The 19,368-nt window shown below is 33.7% G+C and overlaps 1 long non-coding RNA gene across 4 annotated transcripts in view; it reads left to right on the top strand.

Moving 5' to 3' along the window:
* Positions 1-9,386, top strand: part of LOC110741427 — a 92,831-nt gene extending 83,445 nt beyond the window's left edge. For all 4 annotated transcript variants that reach the window (XR_004177874.1, XR_004177872.1, XR_004177873.1 and 1 more), the window contains 2 exons: positions 3,134-3,306; positions 9,315-9,386. This is a non-coding gene — a long non-coding RNA (uncharacterized LOC110741427). The remainder of the gene's footprint in view (positions 1-3,133; positions 3,307-9,314) is intronic.
* Positions 9,387-19,368: the final 9,982 nt, after the last annotated feature.

Genomic DNA, 19,368 nt, shown 5'->3' with positions numbered 1-19,368 from the left:
TTTTGTCCCTGCCCTAGAGATTTGTGAAACATCGAACTTCAGAGAGGTGATTTAGGGTATCTGGTGGAAGAAATTTGTAAGCAGTAAAGTGTTCAAGAGGAAGCAAAGCATACAAGTTTGGAAAATTTGCAGTCTGACCATTAGGTAGAAAAGAAAAACCTATTTTCTAGGTGGAAATTCAATTCAGTTGCAGAAATTTGCGTAAGTAACAAGAAGTCAAATGTTAATAGCCAAGACAATGGGGAAAATGTTTCCAGGGCATTACAGAAACCTTCCAAATAGCCCCTCCTATTACAGGCCTGTAGTCCTAGGAAGGAAAAATGGTTCCCTGGGTCTGGCCCAGGGCCCCCATGCTATGGGCAGCCTAGGAACTTAGTGCCCTGCATCCCAGCCATGACTAAAAGGGGCCAGCATAGTGCTCAGGCCATTGCTTCAAAGGGTGCAAGCCCCAAGCCCTGGCAACTTACATGTGGTGTTGGGCCTGAGTGTGCACAGAAGTCAAGAATTGAGGTTTGGGAACCTCCACCTAGATTTTAGAGGATGTATGGAAATGCCTGGATATCCAGGCAGAAGTTTGCTGCAGGGGCAGACCCTCATGGAGAACCTGTGCTGGGGCAATGCAGAAAGGAAATGTGAGGTTGGAGCCCCCACACAGATTCCCCACTGGTCACTGCCTAGTGGAACTGTGAGAAGAGGGTCACCATCCTCCAGCCCCCAGAATGGTAGATCCACTGACAGCTTGCACCACATGCCTAGAAAAACCACAGGGACTCAATGCAAGACCATGAAAGAGCTGCCCAAGACTGTGGGAGCCCGCCGCTTGCACCAGCATGCCCCGAATGTGAGACATGGAGTCAAAGGAGATCATTTTGGAGCTTTAAGATTTAATGAATGTCCTGCTAGATTTTGGACTTGCATGGGGCATGTAGCTGCTTTGTTTTGGCCAATGTCTCCCATTTGGAACAGGAGCATTTACCCATTGCCTGTACCTTCATTTTATCTAAGAAGTAACTGACTTGTGTTTGATTTTACAAGCTCATAGGCAGAAGGGGCTTGCCTTGTCTCAGATGAGATTTTGGACTGTGGACTTTTGGGTTAATGTGGAATGAGATAAGACTATTTGTGGGACTGTTGGGAAGGCATAATTGGTTTTGAAATGTGAAAAAACATGAGATTTTGGAGGGACGAGGAGTAGAATGATATAGTTTGGCTCTGTGTCCCCACCGAAATCTCATCTCAAATTTTAATTCTCACATGTTAAGGGAGTGACCTGTAATCCCCACATGTTGAGAGAGGGAGATGATTGAATGAGGGGGCAGTTACCCTCATGTGTTCTCATGATAGTTAATGAGTTCTCAGGATATATGATGGTTTTATACGTGTGTGATAGTTCCTCCTTAACATGCTCTCTTCCCTGCTGACTCATGAAGAAGGTACCTGCTTTCCCTTCCATAATCACTGTAAGTTTCCTGTGGTCTTCTAAGCCATGCAGAACTGTAAGTCAATTAAGCCTCTTTCCTTTATAAATTATCCAGTCGCTGGTACTTCTTTATAGCAGTGTGAAATGGACTAATACAAATATGAATTGCAATACTTGTTAATTAACTAAAATGGACTTGTTTTGTGTAGAAGTACTCTTATCTAAGTGGCAAAGTGGACACAACGTTGGCATGAGGCAACAACACAATGCTGAACTTTTCCCTTAAATACCCTCTTTAGTAAATGTAACAGAAATATATTTTAAGAATGGGAGCACAAACAGTCTCTCAGTATCTTTAACCAAACTTGAATTAAATCAATGTAAAGAGATGGAAATGGCCATCGTGATCATTGTTTTGTTTATTTATGGCTTGTTTGCTCTTCTTTGTTTTGTTAATGTAACTATTTTCTTGAAGTAAAAATACTACATGGGAAATTTCATTAAGTCTACAGGCATATAGAACGATCTTTAAGAGAAATAAAAACAAAAGTAAGAGTGGCAGCTTATAGTCATTGATTGTTTTCAATGTCAGTATTATATATTTCTTTGAATTATTACTCCACATTTTATCAATTTATTCATTTATCAGACTTAAAACAACAGACTTGAAGAGGGGAAGTAAATTACTCATGGTCACACAGAACATGCACAAGTTGATCTCTCTCCACTTGTGTTGAGAATGTAAGCAGGTTTATGTTGCAGCTACAAAGGAATGTCATTAACACAAGTGATTTTTAAATTATGAAGCAATTACCTAGGTGATGCTTCTTGATCCATTGAAAGAGCAACAGCTTCTTTTCCTCTTGAAATCATTTAAGTGTTGCTCTTAAAGTCAGGTTTCTTAACTGGGCTTCAGGAATTTGGGGTTGTCTTTAAAGTCATATGTAAAATCATGTGTGTGTGCGAGTGTGAGCATGTGTTTGGGTGTCTATGTGGATATGTTATGTGGGTGTGTAGGTGGATGTGTATGTATAGGTGTACATTTTTCTAGATAGAGAAGGTTCAATAGCTATTGTCTGATTTTCAAAAACTCCCATGATACAAAAAATGTTTAGAAGCCATTGTTTATAGGGAGCAATGTTTTAGATCAGTAGTTTGAATACATTTCTGCACATTATAACACCTTGAAAGATTTGTAAAAATATTAATTATAGGATCCACAAATTTATCTAATTGGTCTTAGGTGTGACTCTGGCATTGACGTGGCTTAAGCTCTTTAGGCCATCCTAATCCTAATGCAGAATTAGGGTGGAGAACTACTTTTTAAAATGGGATCATATGGATCCTTTTAATATTGTAACAATAGCACACTCATCCTTTTATTTTTATAAGAGAGGATAACTCAATTTTAGTTTTCAGATAGCTTTTTTTTTTTTTTTACACAACAGCTTTTCTGTCTTAAAATATATTTAACTATATTTCTTTAGTGTGTTTTTTATTTGTCTACAACTATTGAGGAGTTCTTGGGGCTTAACTGTATTATTCTCAGATCATTGTTTTCTGTATAAATAAGTTTAGAAAAGAGACACTAGCATTGTGATTTTAAGGAATAAAACCTTCAGGGGCAAAATATAAGCTACTTAAAGTAATTAGCATAATAATACATTAAATGATCAGGCTGACAAAAGAATAACATTTTGCTCATTAATTCAGATTCTGAGAAGATTGGCATGCGTCCTGTTCTCCGAAGTATTAAGCATTTTCAGTGGAGAAAGCCATCCTTGAAATCATCCTTAAAATTGATATGCTATCTGAAGATCACTCATTAATATGATGCCACTAGGATGAGTTAAAAGTCCTTTCACATAAAACACAAGACAAAAAAAGTAAGTTTTTTTTGTGTGTGTGTGTGTGAGAGAAAGAGATTTTCATACTTTAATTAAAATAACAGCATTTATTATTTTGTAAGAATACAAAAATAACAGTTACTACTTCAGGATTCCTATGAATAATAAAGAACGTATTCCTTTATAAAATGTAGATATATTTTTTGTGAATAAAAACAATATTTTAATCAGCTTCTTTTTAGTATGCCATGATAATTATAATAATTAACTTTAAAAAATAATGTTAGTCTTATCAGATTTTCATAATTTGGTGTTGGGAGGAAACAAGTGTAATCCAAGAATCGTTAACATCTATAAGGTCAAATATTTGTAGCATCAAGTTAAATAGCAATATTGATCCCCAAGTAGATAGTTCTTGCTTTTGCTATTCACCAATTTAATGCTGACACATTGTTCCATCTCTCACTAATTCATGGGCCCAATGACATTTTGATTCATGCTCCTAGTCTTCAAATTTAAACAAGCTGTGATAAAAACTGTCTGAATTGAAACATAAATTAGTGGAGAATTAATCAGTTTGGCAAAGGTATTAAACCACACTCTAGTACCATGTCATTTTCAAAACTGTTATCCAGCAGTTAGTTTTAAACTGAAATTTACTCCTAATGAAAGATTTGGGTGTGGCCATCAGTAATTCAATTAACAGGAACTCAAATGTGCAATTTAATATTCCAACAATAAATGAATTGAATCTTAATAGAAGACCTAAAATCTTACTATAAAACACTATGTATCTTTCTTTCCAGGCATATACTTCTCAGTAACTTGACTTTGCCTACCACATGCTTTTCCTTTCTTTCCTCAGGCTTCTATCTCTCTTTGTACATATAAATAGCCTTGATAGCTTTTACTCTGGAGATACCCATTTTGGAAGATTTTGTAAAAATTTAGCTACTCTTGCCAATGTGATTTTTACCCCTAATGGCAAACAGCTTGATGCTGTGTCTTGGAATACTTTCTCATTCTATAAAATGTTAAATCACTAGGTGAAATATTTAGAAATATGGGACACAAAAATGTTTCCGGGAGTGTCATTCTCACCACTTGTAAAATAATTGATTGAACTATAAGAATGGAATTAAGATCAGAAACTAAACCCTATTATACTCAAACGTTATGCAGTTCTCAATTTTAGTTGATGACCACCTGATTTTAAATACACATTCACTAAAGTATAAACAGAATTCAGTGTTTTTATATTTTGAATATCAAATTTGTATGTCAAATTTCCACCTATTAGATGCTCAGATTACATATGATTTTACTTTAATTAAAGTTAGGCCATTGTATCTTCCTCCTTCAACTTTTCTAGATACCAATGATAAAGAAACCCTTAAGTGCAAGTATCACTGGTGATTGCGAATATGACAATAATTGTTTTCAGAGTTACTGTTTTGCCTCTGTTAGAGCTACCTCTGCTGGAGCTATCTCAGATCAGTGAAGATATGTTCTTTGTTTCTTTTGTTTTTAATACAATTTCCACTTTAAGTTATGGCATTTCTAGCTTCATTTCAAAATAATAAAAACTTACACATAAAGAGTTAAAGATTGCAACTTATTAACCACAATCCTAAAGGAGTTGGAGCCATTACTGATAATTGAAGTATGTCACCATTCTCTACCTTCCTAAACGACAAATTCATTTTTTATATGAAACACATATTTGTCACATAACAACAAAGGAATACTACTATTGGCACTAAGATTCCCACACTCAAACAATCCACTACAGTTTATGTAATCTATAATGAGATTCAATTATAGAACCATAACTAGCCTATTTTTGGTGTTGAGGAGAAGTGGGTTGCCTAATTCAGGAAGGAGAAGAAAGATATACCCATGCTCTCCCCATCCACATTTGATGCAGAAGCGGCCTAAGAAAATTTTTAGTATTTTTCTCTCTTCCTTTCCTACATTCTTTATCTATTTATCTTAGTTTCTACTACTATTTTCACTGCTTTTCTTTACTAATACTGTTTGCAAATCATTTGTCTCATCATAATCAAAACTTCCATAACTCAACTAATTATTGACTTATTGAAATTCCCATATACCATTGTTAAATAGACTCATATCATATGAGGACAGTATCTAATTTTTCATGCCAGTCAACTGAACTTTCATTTCAAAAAACTGTATTTTTTGTATAAGGGTTAAAATAGAAACTCAGATATTATAGAAAGATATATATATATATTTGGGCAGAGATCTCAAAAGATGGGACAGACCTTGTCTGAAATTCAGACATCAGAATAAGCCTCCATATGTGCTCTTTCTGCTTTTCATATTTTCCCCCTTACTCTATCTCAGAATTTACAAATTCTTTTAATAGTTCTGTGTTTTCGTAACAGGCACAATGGCTACAGCAGTGTGGTGTTCCCTAGAGAAGGGTTAGGTGTAGGTGCTCTCACATTGGATTATTTGTAACTTGTGAGTTTCTGATCAGAGACACAATGATTTAAATCTCTTTGGACTAAGAAAAACATATACACAAATGCTCTTTTTGGTCCTTGCTTTTGACATTCCTCTTAGTCTAAAAACCAAATTAGAGTCCATGAGTTATTCCACTTTTCCCTAGCAACCTTCTGTTTTTACCTCAATTTGCTATGTTGATCTACTCTCATCTTTTTGTTTTTCTCTGAAAAAAAAAAAAATAGAATCTTCTTACAATCTGTCTTTTAATCCTTCATCCTTTACTTTGTACCCCAGTCAGCATGCTATATTTGCCCTTTATCTAGATAGTTTAAGCCTTGAACTGAACACATCAGATATTTCTTTTCTAGACAGAAATGTGTGGCTCTACTCTGAGTATTTTCTCTTTAAAAGTTCCTCTCTTTCTAGTTAAGAGCAACTTCTCTTTCAGCCTCAGGCCTTCTTTCTGACCATCTCTCTTGCCTTAATCATTGGTATCTGCATACAATGTGGCTTCCAGTTACTTATTCCATCTCTGACTTTCTTCTTGGATTTACTAGTGTTGCTTATGATGACATGATATTAAGTTTATTATTCAGATATACTCTTCTAGTTAGTTTAATGTTGGAAGGTGTTGGTCTGCCTACTTGCTTTGTCAAAAGTGGCTTTAAAACAGTATTTCAACCTACAGAACCTGAAATTTCTGACTCCCAACCACCTGTCACTCTCTATATCTGTCTGTCTTTATTTTTTTCAACTTAATTGAGGTATGTTTTTGTGTTTCTTAGATAAATACCTTGGATCATCTGTCAGGTGGAAGTTTAATGTTTTAAGAAACTTCCAGATTTCTTGGTTTTCCAATGTGGTACTATTTGACATTCATATCAGCAGTTTATAAGAGTTCAAATTGTTCCATATGGTCATCAATACCAAGTATTATTAGCTTTTTAATTTTAACCATTCTCAACCATTCTCATGGGAGTGTAGTAGTATATTGCTGTGGTTTTACTTTGGATTTTCCTACTGAGACACATGCATTTCATGCACTTATAACTTACAATTTCTTTTGAGAAATATCTGCTCAGATCTACCTATTTTTTTTTTTTTGAAGCATTTATCATCTTATGATTAAGTTGTAAGAGTTCTTTATACATTCTGGTTATAAGCACTTTGTCAGCTCTGTGTGTTATTCGTAGTATCTCCCAGGCTATGACTTGTCTCTTCCTAACAGGGTCTTTGAAGAGCATTTAAAATTTTTTCATAATATTCAATTTATTATTTTTTTTCTTTAGTGGCTTATGGTTTTATACCCTATTTATATCATCTTTGCTGACACTAAAGTCACGTGGATTTTCTTTGTTTTCTTCCAAAAGTAGTATACTTTCATTTTCAGTTTTAGACTCTTAATTCATTTTGTGTCCTCTTTTGTATATGATGTGAGGGAAGGAAAGATGCTTTTTTTTTTTTTTTTTTTACTTTTCCTTGTGGATATCTAATTTTCACAGCACCATTTGTGAAAGGTCTTTCTGTTCCCAGTTGATTGCCTTGACACCTTTGTTTTTTATAAAAGTAATCAAACAGGTGCAGGTTTATTTCTTAACTCTATTTTTCCCATTAATCTATGAAGATGATTCTTGTGCAAGGACTATATTACTGGATAAAAACAGATGGAAAGTAAGTTTTCACATAACATAAGTGCTACAATTTTCTTTTTGTTCTTGTTATTGCTTTGGTTATTCTATGTTGTTAACTTTCCACATAGATATTAGAATCAGCTTGTCAATATCTAATATATAATATATGTTAAGTGTGTGTGTGTGTGTGTATATATATATATATGTAGTATTTTGATTGAGAATGGGATGTATTTGAAGATTAATTTGAGAAAAATTGCCAACTTAACAATATTGAGTCTTCCTACGCATCAGTGGAGACTATGTCTTATTATGTCTGTATTTACATTTTCTCAACTATCTTTTATAGTTTTCAGTTAAGAGCCCTTTAACATTTGTTACAGTCATTCCTAAGTAGGTTTTTAATAATATTTTATGTGGAATTTTTTATTTTAATTTACTTCCAATCTTTTATTGTGAATATATGTGTGTATACATATACATGCACACAGTTAATACTTGCACATAACCTTCTTCCTATAGGCCTATTATATTCAATTATTATTCCTATGATTTTTGTATGTTAAGCCTTGCATTTCTGGGATGAACCATATCTAACATTGAATTAATATGCTAGTATGTTTTAGAAATATTTATGTTTATGCGCATGAGGACTATTTGTACCTAACTTTAGTTTTAATGTCTGCAGGTTTTGATATGATATTTGTGATGGCCTCCTAAAACAAGTTGGGGAAACTAATTTCTTGTCTATATTCTGAAAGATTTTGCATATAATTTTTTATATTTATTTATCTTGAAATGTCTTTAGCATGCCTTAATTCTGAAACATATTTTGCTGGATATGGAAACCTGATTTGATAGTTTATTTACTTTTTTCTTTCAGTTCTTTAAAGATACTGGACTTCTATCTTATTGCCTTCATATTTTTTTTCTGAGAAGTCCATGCCACTCAATAATTTTTTTGTAAAAAAATTGTAATATGTTGTTTTTCTCTAGCTGCTTTCAAGATTTACTCTTTATCTTTGTCTTTAGTGCATTTATTATGATGTGTCCATAGTTTTGTTCATGTTAAACCCATGTGGGGTTCACCAAATGTCTTAAAACTGTTTTTGTGTTTCTCCAAATTAGTTATTTTCATTATTTCTTCAAATATTTTTTTCTATCACTTGTTCCTTCTCTCTTTTGGAACTCTACACACATATTTTAGATTCTATTTCCACACAATAGGCATCCTGACTCCCTGATTATTTTTTCATATTATTTTTTCTTCTTAAAATTCAATAAATTCTATTTTTTATCTTCAAGGCTACGGACTCTTTTCTCTGCTATTGAGCCCATTCCAGAATTTTTTTATTTCAGGTAATGTATCTTCATAGTTCCAAAGTTTCCATTTGATTGATTTAAAACATTTTATATTTCTCTTTTGAGATTTCACATCTTTCCATTCATCATAATCCTACTACTTTTAATTCATTGAACATAGTAACACCACCTGTTAATGTCCTTGAACTATGATATCTGAGTCATCTCAGCATTGACCTCTGATGCTTTTCTTTTGTAAATGGGTCACATTTCCACATTTCCCTATATTTCTTATACTCACATAATTTTAAATTTTATTTTGGACATTGTGAATGTTATTTTGTGGAGGCTGTGGATTTTACTATGTTCCTTCAGAAAGTCTTAAATTTTCTTTGTGTTTCAACAGGTAGTGATGTAGTTAGACTCAAAATGCAAAACCTTTTTCATCTACAGTAGGGGGAAGACCCATTCTCAGTTAAATGTTTGCACCTTGTCTAAGGTGTTCATTGTTCAAGGGTTAGCCAGCTACTTGGTCAGAGTTAACACACAGGAACTGGGGTTCCTCTGCTGCGGAACTCTTTGTTCAGGATTGCTCCCTCACTTCCTGGTGACTGTGGCCCTTAAACCTTTCTTTTATAGTTTTTCAAGACGGAAAGATTACAAGTTTTCTTATGGTGCTTCAGCTGCCCTGGGCTATCCTCAGTGACCATGGCCTATCCTCAAATCAAACCTGCAAAACAAGAATCATCCTGCTCTGATCTCTTTTTCCATATTTTGACTCCCCTTCAAATCCTGCCTGCACATTTCATTCTACAAAACCTTCAAGTAATTATTTTTGTATTTTGTGCATATTTTGTAGTGGTTAATTGCTAGACGGTTGGTGTTAGCCAGCATGCTCCTTATATTGGAAGCTAAATTCTAATTTTTACTTCTGTATTTATTTGAATAATATGTGCCTGCTCTTATATAATATAAGCTGTATCAAAGAAAATTTCTATTTTTATTTGTAATGCTATTGCCAAATTCTAAAAAAGGCAGTCATATATAAGAGGAACATTCTAAGTATTTATATGATCAGAAATTAATGAAAAAATAACCTTTTGCTTGTGCAGTATAGTAGAAAAGCAATAGAGTTAGATTCAAAACAGGAAGATTTTAGTGCTAGAGTTGTTAAAGAACTTAGAGAATATGAAAATATTTATTTTTTGTTTTCTCATGCTTAAATAAGCATCTTTGATTATAACTTTTATAAGTTATTCCTTATTCTTAGGTTTGGATATATATTTTATGGAGAATCTTCAAGGTAAGGTGGCATTTTCTCTAACATTTGGATTTTGCTTCTATGATAGTAGTTATTACATTATATTAAAATACTTTATTTATCTGTTTTTTTCTCTTATTTGTTAGCACAATGAGGGCAGGGATAGTGTCTCATTTTCACCTTTATTATGCGAGCACCAGGCACAGAGATTGCCTCAAGCACACTTCACAAAGGCTACATGATTGAATGGCCAAGCAAATTTTTGGTGATTTTTCTTTTGAGTACGACATCAGGTAGTGCTGATAAAACTACTCAAGATGATAAATACGGCATTTTTGGCAGTTATATTTCCTGTGACCATATAGATTAGACACAAATACTACTCCAGAGACTTGCAGCTTTGCATAGTTACTATATCATGACTGTCAACCTCCCAAAAGACATACTGACCTTCCTTAATCAGTGCATCATTTGGAATATGTGGTAATAGAGCTTCTTGACAACTTTTAAGCTTAAAAACTGTAGTCTGCATGTAAAGATTCCCTTGTGCAGCAAGCAGGCCTTGATTTCCATCTTCTTCATGCTTGTCATTAATAGTTCTTTGCTGACTCTGCACATCTTCTTTAACATGCAAGAATGCAATCATTAGCAGTTTCTGGATTACTGTCCTGAGGATTTATCATGATCTTCATAGCCTGTCGAGTTAAGTTTCCCAGAGGACCAGAAGCACATTATGACACCAGCTTCCATTTTTAGCATATGTCCCAGGTTAAATTTAATATAATGATGGTTGCTTTAAAACAAACATTTCTTCCACTTAATAATATGCTTATTTTAATCAAAACATGTCATATTTTTTCTAATGAGAATAAAAAATAAAATGGCAGCCACAAAAAAAAGACAAAATTGACATGACTATCAAAGAGACAATTATCTCTTCATATATATGATTAGATCATCAGGTTAACTTTAGTTGGTGAAGGTGTTGATACAGGGTAGCAGTTTTCTGTAATTCAAGTTTTTTTCCTGCAGAAGTTCAAAATCTGAGCATGTATGGTCTTACAAGTGGGAGCGAAGCCATGCATACACACAGTTGTACAGAGTGGTATAATGGACACTGGAGACTCAGAAGGGATGAACAAGGGAGGGCAGTAAGGGCTAAAAAAAAAAAAAAAAAAGTCACCTGTTGGGTACAATAGACACTATCTGGATGATAGGTACACAACAAGTCCAGACTTAGACTTCATCATTATACAATTTACCCATATAACCAAAAGCCATTTGTACCCTTAAAGCTATTGAAATAAAAAATTGTTAAAACATTGAACATGTAAACAGATTACTTATTTATTTTTCTTCTCCTCCCTACTCAATTATTTATTTTTTGAGACTCAAAATGTCATATCTAGCCTCATACTATTAACATACATCAGCCATTTTGACAACTGGTTCTGCAATATATAAATACACATCAGCCATTTTAACATTTGTATATACTCTTCATTGATAGATGTCATAATGTATGGTTACAAATAAGAAAATAGTCATATTACGTGAGAACTGAGTTCTAGGAAATTATCTCTGGAATTTTTTGTTGTTTGCTGTCTCCTGTCAGATTCTTATTATCTTATTACACTTATGGACTTATGTGCCAAAATGTCTCAAATATAAGTGGAAATGATAATGTCACAGTCTTGATTTAAATTATTGAAACTATTGGATTTTGAGAGCAAAGGAGGCACAATGAATATTGAAAGTTCAACAGACAAAACAAGTACAGTAGCTTATCTGGTCTCCTTGCTTCTATGCATCATTTCCTATCAGCTCTTCTCCATCTATCAGGGTTTTTAAAAATGTGAATCAAGTCTTACTACTTCCTTACTCAAAATCCTCCAGCAGATTCTCATGGGCAATCACACTTAGAATACAATCTAAAGCATCTTTCAAACCCAAGCAGCCCCACATGACATGGACTCTCACTATTTCTCCAAGCTGGTGACCTTGGAGAAATACTTGAGCTTATTTTGCTTGTTGTACTTGAGCTTATTTTGCAAAGAAACAGAGAGCAGGAGATAGCGAGAGCGAGAGAGAGACAGAGACAGAGAGAGACAGACAGACAGAGACAAAGATACACACAGAGAGACTGCAGCTTATTGTCCGCCTCAGCCACTGGTCACCCTGCTGTTCATGAAGCCAAACATGCTTCTTTGTCAGGGATGTATTACTTGCCACCCCCATTGCCTAGGACACTTTTCACCCAGGTATTCATTTGGCTCTCCTGTATTTCATTCATGTCGTAGAAAGCTGTATTTTGCAACTCATCTGAAGTACCTCCCAACCAACATATCTCAGTCTCTTTATCCTGTTTTCTTTTTCTGTTTAACATTTATCACAATTTTAATATACTTATTGCCTCTCTTTTAATGGAATATATCCTTAATAAGGGCAAAGGCTTCACTGCTTTACTGTACCCTGTATCTTTCTCATTTTTAGCTGCTTTATTTACTAAAGCCCATTTTCCAGTAGATTTCTAAAAAGAGGATCTTAAGAGATAATTACTTGAAGCTTTGCATATATGAAAATGTCTTCAATCTATCATCCACCTACACATAATAATGAAGGCACTGTTTTATAAAATCCAGTGTGCTGCTAAGAAATGATGCCATTTTTTTCCTCTTTTTTGTCACTGTGACTTCTTTCCTTCTTCATTTCTGGACACTAAACTCTTCTTTGTTCCTGTTTTTCTGAAATTGCTGGGAAGTGTACCTTAGTGTGGGCCTCTTCCTTTCATTATACAAGAAATTTGATGGGTTCTTTCATACTAGAGACTGAAATTCTTGGGGTCTGGAGTACTTTCTATTACTACTTTTTTGCTAACTTTCTCTTCCTTCTTTCTCTCTTTCTTTTTGGAAATCCTGTCAGAAAGATGTTGGAGATTTTTGATTTATACTCCAAATTGCTAATTGTAGCAGTATTTTTCAATTCTTAGTTTTGACTTTTTTTAACTGTTGAAGAGATGTCCTTAAATGTTTCTGCTCACCATTCTGGGAGGGAAGAAATAGTATATAAGTAATTATCTTTGTAATTTCCAAGAGCTTCTTTGTCCTCTGATTTTAAAAAATTTATAGCACATTTGTTTTATGCTTATATTCAGCATTGCTGTCATCCTGAAAATAAATTAGTTTTCTTTAGTCTTTGTTTCCTAGGCATTCTTTTCTTTTATTTATCTCCTTTTTCACTGGCGGAGGTTTTCCCTAGGTTGCTGGGGACCCCTAGCTGCCCTTTCTTATTTAAGAGTGAGTTGATTAATTGACAGAACTGGCCCCCTGGTGGTGATTTAATGTCAATCTTTCATTTTCAGTGGAACACTTATAACTATGATATCAAAAATCCTTTTCCCAGACTTATTTATTGTGACAAGATAATTTGCTTAACTTTGGTGGAGGTGCACATTTGCAGTTGGAGTAGGTTATGTATACTTGTCTCCTGACTTTCTGGGAACCAGGGAAGGAAAGACAGCTGAGTCCAGCATATTTATAATGCAGTGTTTCCTCTAATCCTTACTTCTCCTATTTTCTACAATATTTGGTATCTCCAAGTCCATGCTGTTTTCCAACAGGGCATAAGCATATGAGGATGTGAGACATAGAGTTCCAAGTGCTTTTTAAACAGATTTTCAACCAATCTCCTTCTTTTAAACTCACTGCATTTACCTTGTTTCTCAGTGTCTCCAAATGATGAGATTTTCTGGGGTTCTGTACGATGGATTATTTCACTTGTCATTAATATGTCACTCTACACAAGCCTGGGTGGTGACTTTATTAACAGGACTTAATCAGTTGTCACTCATATTTGGGTTGGTTTCCCAAAAGCAGATTCTAAAATGAAGATTTCTTTGAAAGTGGTTTATTAGGAAGGATTCCCAGGGAAAAACAATAGGCAGTTGAGGCAGTGGGATGGGAAGAGAAAGAGTTGAAGCAAGGATCTTGTGCCAACCCAAATACCCAGATAATTATTTAGGTTAAATCTACATGGAAGTTCTGGAGACCCAGTGTCGGTCCAATTATGAGAATAGGAAGCTGGTGTATTCATACTGTCATATCTATCAGTCATTGTGAAAGGGCCACCTGCTGCTCTTTGGCATATACTGATACATAGAGTAGGTTCTAGCATCTAGGAAACAGTTCTCTGACAGTGATGCTGTTGGCTACAGAGCATGAAGGAGCAAACAGAGCCTGTGTTCATGACTTGGTAAGGGGATCAGAGGGAACATGAGCAGAGCACTAATAGCAACTAGTATAATACTTCCTTATCTACATTCTTACTTCTAAATATGTGTTAAAATTAGTCTCTTCTTTTCTTTCAGCGACCTTGAGTCTTTACATTTTGTTTTGCCTTGCTTTTATCTCTGATGTCAATCTGACACAATTAACTAGGATTTGCTGGGAGAAGCCCTAAAATTCTTTTATTAGTATTCTCTACTTTTCAGGAAATAAATATGCAAGGGAAAATAATATAGATCATTTTAAGAATAAAGAGTTAAAATTATTGATTGCTATATATATATATAATATAGATAATCTAAGTTAAAATATACAGCTTTTATAATTTTTGTCTTAGATCAGTCAAGCTGGTCAAAAGTAATGTGGGGAGAAAGCCAAAATGTAAAAATGAAAGAAGGCAAAATAAATTAACAGAATTGGAAATATATTAATGCTTTTCAAAGATTTATGAAGTTGGACATGAAATAATTTTAATAAAAAGGCAGTTACAATTTGATAGCAATAGTATAATCTGTATATATAATTGAAATCAGTAATGCCATCACTTATTAACTAAAACAATTGATACAGAAATACTTGAAGATTTCTTTATATATTTACAAATACTCTTGATGGTTTTTTTCATCTAGTTTTCTGAAAATTTGTAGAGGAAAGTTAAAAAAAAAACTGACCTTTTGCAGTAAGAGCTCAGCTTTATTCGCACTGAATGTAATGAATTGCATAATTTCCTTTTCTAAGGGAATGGCAACTTCTATGAACATTTTCAATTTTTTGCCGCTAAGTAATTAATGATTACAGCTGGAAGTTTAAATGTCTAAGGCTGAAGATAAACAAGTGGAAGTGGGCCTGTTTTGGCTCTTGTCAGTTGCTAGACATTCACAGATAAAATGTATCACACATATCTACATATATAGATATAAATATATTTATATATTTGGGTCCAATTTGAGGTTCTACATATTTGGGGAGGTTCAGTAACAAAATTGATAATGTAACAAGGCTTTAAATATCATTTATTTTCCTTATCTACCTAATCAAATTTTGCTTATCTGATGGGTCTACATCATACTTCATGTCTCCACAAATCTTTCTTTGACTATCAGTGTGGTCTTGACAATTGCCTAAAACATTTAGAAATGTGCTGTACATATCATTCAAAACCTGTAAATACTTATGGCATGGCAATTAAAGAAACAGTAATGTTTAAAATATAGAAAGTAAAAATGAATGCTTGGGATTAGAAAGATATCAAGTAGTACTGTAATTTTTATTTATATCTGAAATATGAGATAGGAAATATTAACTAAACAAAAACCAGCACAGTATATAAGTATTCAATATCTTTCAACGTTTTTCCAAAGCAAAACAGTAGAAGAAAACGAAACTATATTTGGTTGATCTGAATCTGCTGTGGGCTTCTAGCATTTTAGGGAAGCTGCTGCCCCCTAAAATCAAAAGCATAAACAAAACAAAGCAAACAAACAAAAATCTGAAAAAGAAAGTTTAAAACCACAGGGTGGGCATTGTTTTCTTTTCTTTTCTTTTCTTTTCTTTTCTTTTCTTTTCTTTTCTTTTCTTTTCTTTTCTTTCTTTCTTTTTCTTTTTCCTTTTTTTTTTTTTTTGAGACATAATCTTTTGTTCTCACCTAGCCTGGAGTGCAGTGGCAAGATCACAACCCACTGCAGCCTTGATCTCCCAAGGAGACCAGGTGATCCTCCCACCTCAGCCTCCTTAGTAGCTGTGCTTTCAGGCATGCACCACAACGCTTGGCTAATTAACTCTTAAACGTCTTAGAAATACTACCATAATATATTTCCAAAACACATATATCCATGGAAATTTTAAAATTGTTTACCACACAAAATTAAGGTATGTATGCAAATTGTATTGTTTTTTTCTGAAAGATACATTACCAGTAATCTTCCTAATCAACCAGATTTTCCCTGAGAACCTGAAATAACTCAGTGGAGAAGATATCTGATCCATGCTTTAATGATGATGATATGTTGTTTCTCTGCAAATAAAAATACTATCACTTTTATAGTAGTTACTATGAGACAGCTACTTTGCTAAGCACTATGCTCATGTTCATTTTTTTTTTAAAAAGAAAAAACCTGAAGGACAGAGCAGTTAAGCAATTTGTCCAAGATCACAAATGTAGAAATTGGTCAAACCAGATGAATCAATCTGGCTCCTGTGTCCGTGCTCTTATCTGTTTTGAATTACTACTGCTTAATGAAAAGCTCCTTTGGCAGTAAAAGGTATGAGAAAATATTTTTCAGAAATGTTTTATTATGACTTCAGTTATCAATAGGGTTTCTTCTCTATGGCAGCATAATTTTTTTCCAGATGGAAAGATAAATGTGAGGATAAGCAAGGAAATGAAGACAAGTAGCTAGGAGCCTCTTGGAGGCCACAGACAGATAGGTAAGCTGCCAGTGTGGTTTTTTGGAGTCAAAATTTAAAATGAACTACTAGGAAGGACTGGGGAAATATGAGATAACAGGTGATAGTTTTAAAATCTTCAGCATGTTTTAGGAAGAGGTAACTCTAATTATGAGAAGAAAAAGACAAAAGAAGGCAGAATAATTTGAATTAACAATGAGAAATGCATCAATAATACTTTTCAAAAATGTAGGAATCTAGTATGGCTTTTCACACATAAGCTGCTATGTAGTTTTATGAGACTCTGGTTTATCCTGTGTTCCCTATAGCCTTTTTTTTTTTTTTTTTTTTTTGCCAGGGAGAGTCATGTTCTCACATGGAATTCAGCCAGGTTTTTGGGATTGTTTCTGGTAAGAATATGATGAAAGGAGCAAGAAGTTTCACTTCTCAGGAATCTCCTTGGACTGAGATGTTTGGTAGCTCAACACTATTTCCCAACAAAGTAGCTAACCAAGGCTATGGTTATGACTTCAGTTATCGTATCAGAGGCCTGCTCATTAGAAATAAAAGATGAATGAACACCATTCAAGTAAGTGAGTTATTTGATGAATCACTTATGGGAATAATCTTTGTAAATCTAAGCTTTAGAAAAGTCTTTATGCTGGAAATACAAGTATCCAAAAATGATTTTCTGTCTTTTCTTTTCCCTGGAAATCAAAGCATGTAGGGAGTATTTCTTTATACTAATATTCATTTTTTTCTGTTTTTGCTATATCATATTTATTGTAAATTGAAACAATGATTGCTTAACATTATCATCCAAAAGTGGTAATGCTTCACCTTATTGCAATGTTCTTTTTATAGCCCTGAAGGCATATTCAAGCATTCAGTGTAAAAGATGAACAGGGGATCAACACAGCAAAGGACTAGAAAAAACATAAATGTATTATTGTCTCAGCTTAAATAGAAAAAAAGCATGTTGCAAAGAATAGTCATTCATCCCTTGACAAAAAGAATCTAAATGAATGTGTTTCCTTCTTTTCTAAAATGAACACTAGTTTATGAGTTACCTAATCCTTTAATCCAGATTGAAATCCTTTAATCCTGCCAAGAATAGCCCAAAATGGGAGTTAAGAAAGGCATTTCAAATGAATTCATAATTGTACCAATAACTTTATTTGGGGCAATCCTGTCCTCAGTTGCTTTATAGACCTTTATCTGTTCCAGATAAACAGATAAACAAATAAGAAATAAGCAGCCTCAGAATTAACAGTAGCAATTGAAACAGCTAAGGAGGCATATTTCTTTTGTTTGCTACAATATCAAATGTATAACTCAAATATTATATATTTATTATTTTTATTCATTGGTGTATTTAGGGCTTCAGCAGTGTATGTTTTGGGAAAAATTATTACAACTACTGAAAATAACATTAATAGTGATGATTAAGAATAAGAAATAGGATTGACAATTTGGAATGATTCCAAGAAGCTATTGACTAGAAAATATCTTGCTGGACAATAGAATTAACTCTAAACATAATAACTGGTTGGAAATGTGCTTCATAAGTTCTGTGAATTTCATCATTTATAATTTTTTATTGCTTTTGGTTTTATCTTTGACAAACAGGGATCAAGAAATACACAGTTTTCTGCTTGGTTGGGAAACTAAAATTATATGTTTTCATATGCAAGTAGAGGAAAATGCATTATTAAATGTTGGTTACATAGAGGAGCTTCATAAGTATCTGTTGAGTGATTAACTATTTTGTCCAGAGCACAATAAATCACAGGGCTGATTGAGTCCATCCCATTATTCTTTGCAACATTGCTTTTTACTGTTGTTTTTGTATTTTTGCAGTCATCCTAGAAAGAGCATTCACTTTCATGACAACTAAATATAATATGGTATTTGGGATCAGATAATAAAACAAGATAAAAATTATTAAATCAAAATATAGTATGAAATGTAGTGAAAAGTAATACATTAATATTTAATTGTGACAAATGTAACATGCTCATATGTGATATTAATATAGAGAATACAGGATGTGATATATAAAGACATTTTCTGCACTATCTTTACAATGTTTTTCTAAATGTAATCTATCCTAAAATTAAAAGTATATTTCTAAAATAAAAGGTAAAATTTTTTAGCTATACTAAAACCGGAAAAAAAATTGTCAAAAGATGATAAAGGAAATAAGATATTTAAAAATTAAGAAATATTAAAATGTTTTATGCAGAAGAAAACTGTTGCCAGGTGGAAAACAGAACTCAAACAATAGAATAAAGAACAAAAGAATGGCAAATATGAGGCAAATATAAAATTTGTAGGCTGGGCGCGGTGGCTCACGCCTGTAATCCCAGCACTTTGGGAGGCCGAGGCAGGCGGATCACGAGGTCAGGAGATCGAGACCAACTTGGCTAACATGGTGAAACCCTGTCTCTACTAAAAATACAAAAAATTAGCCGGGCCTGGTGGCGGGCGCCTGTAGTCCCAGCTACTCTGGAGGCTGAGGCAGGAGAATGCCGTGAACCCGGGAGGCGGAGCTTGCAGTGAGATGAGATCGCGCCACTGCACTCCAGCCTGGGCGACAGAGCAAGACTCCGTCTCAAAAATAAATAAATAAATAAATAAATAAATAAATAAATAAATAAATATAAAATAACATTTATTCTTTTAATCTCTTTATAATGTGTTAAGCAAAAGTAATAAAAATATTTGTGAGGTTAAATCTTAGAAGCAAAATGTATGGTAGCAA

This window comes from Papio anubis, chromosome 13 (assembly GCF_008728515.1).
Source record: "Papio anubis isolate 15944 chromosome 13, Panubis1.0, whole genome shotgun sequence".
NCBI classification, from domain to species: Eukaryota; Metazoa; Chordata; class Mammalia; order Primates; family Cercopithecidae; genus Papio; species Papio anubis.
Note: the sequence above shows the minus strand (reverse complement) of the source record. Positions and strands in the feature narration are given on the sequence as shown.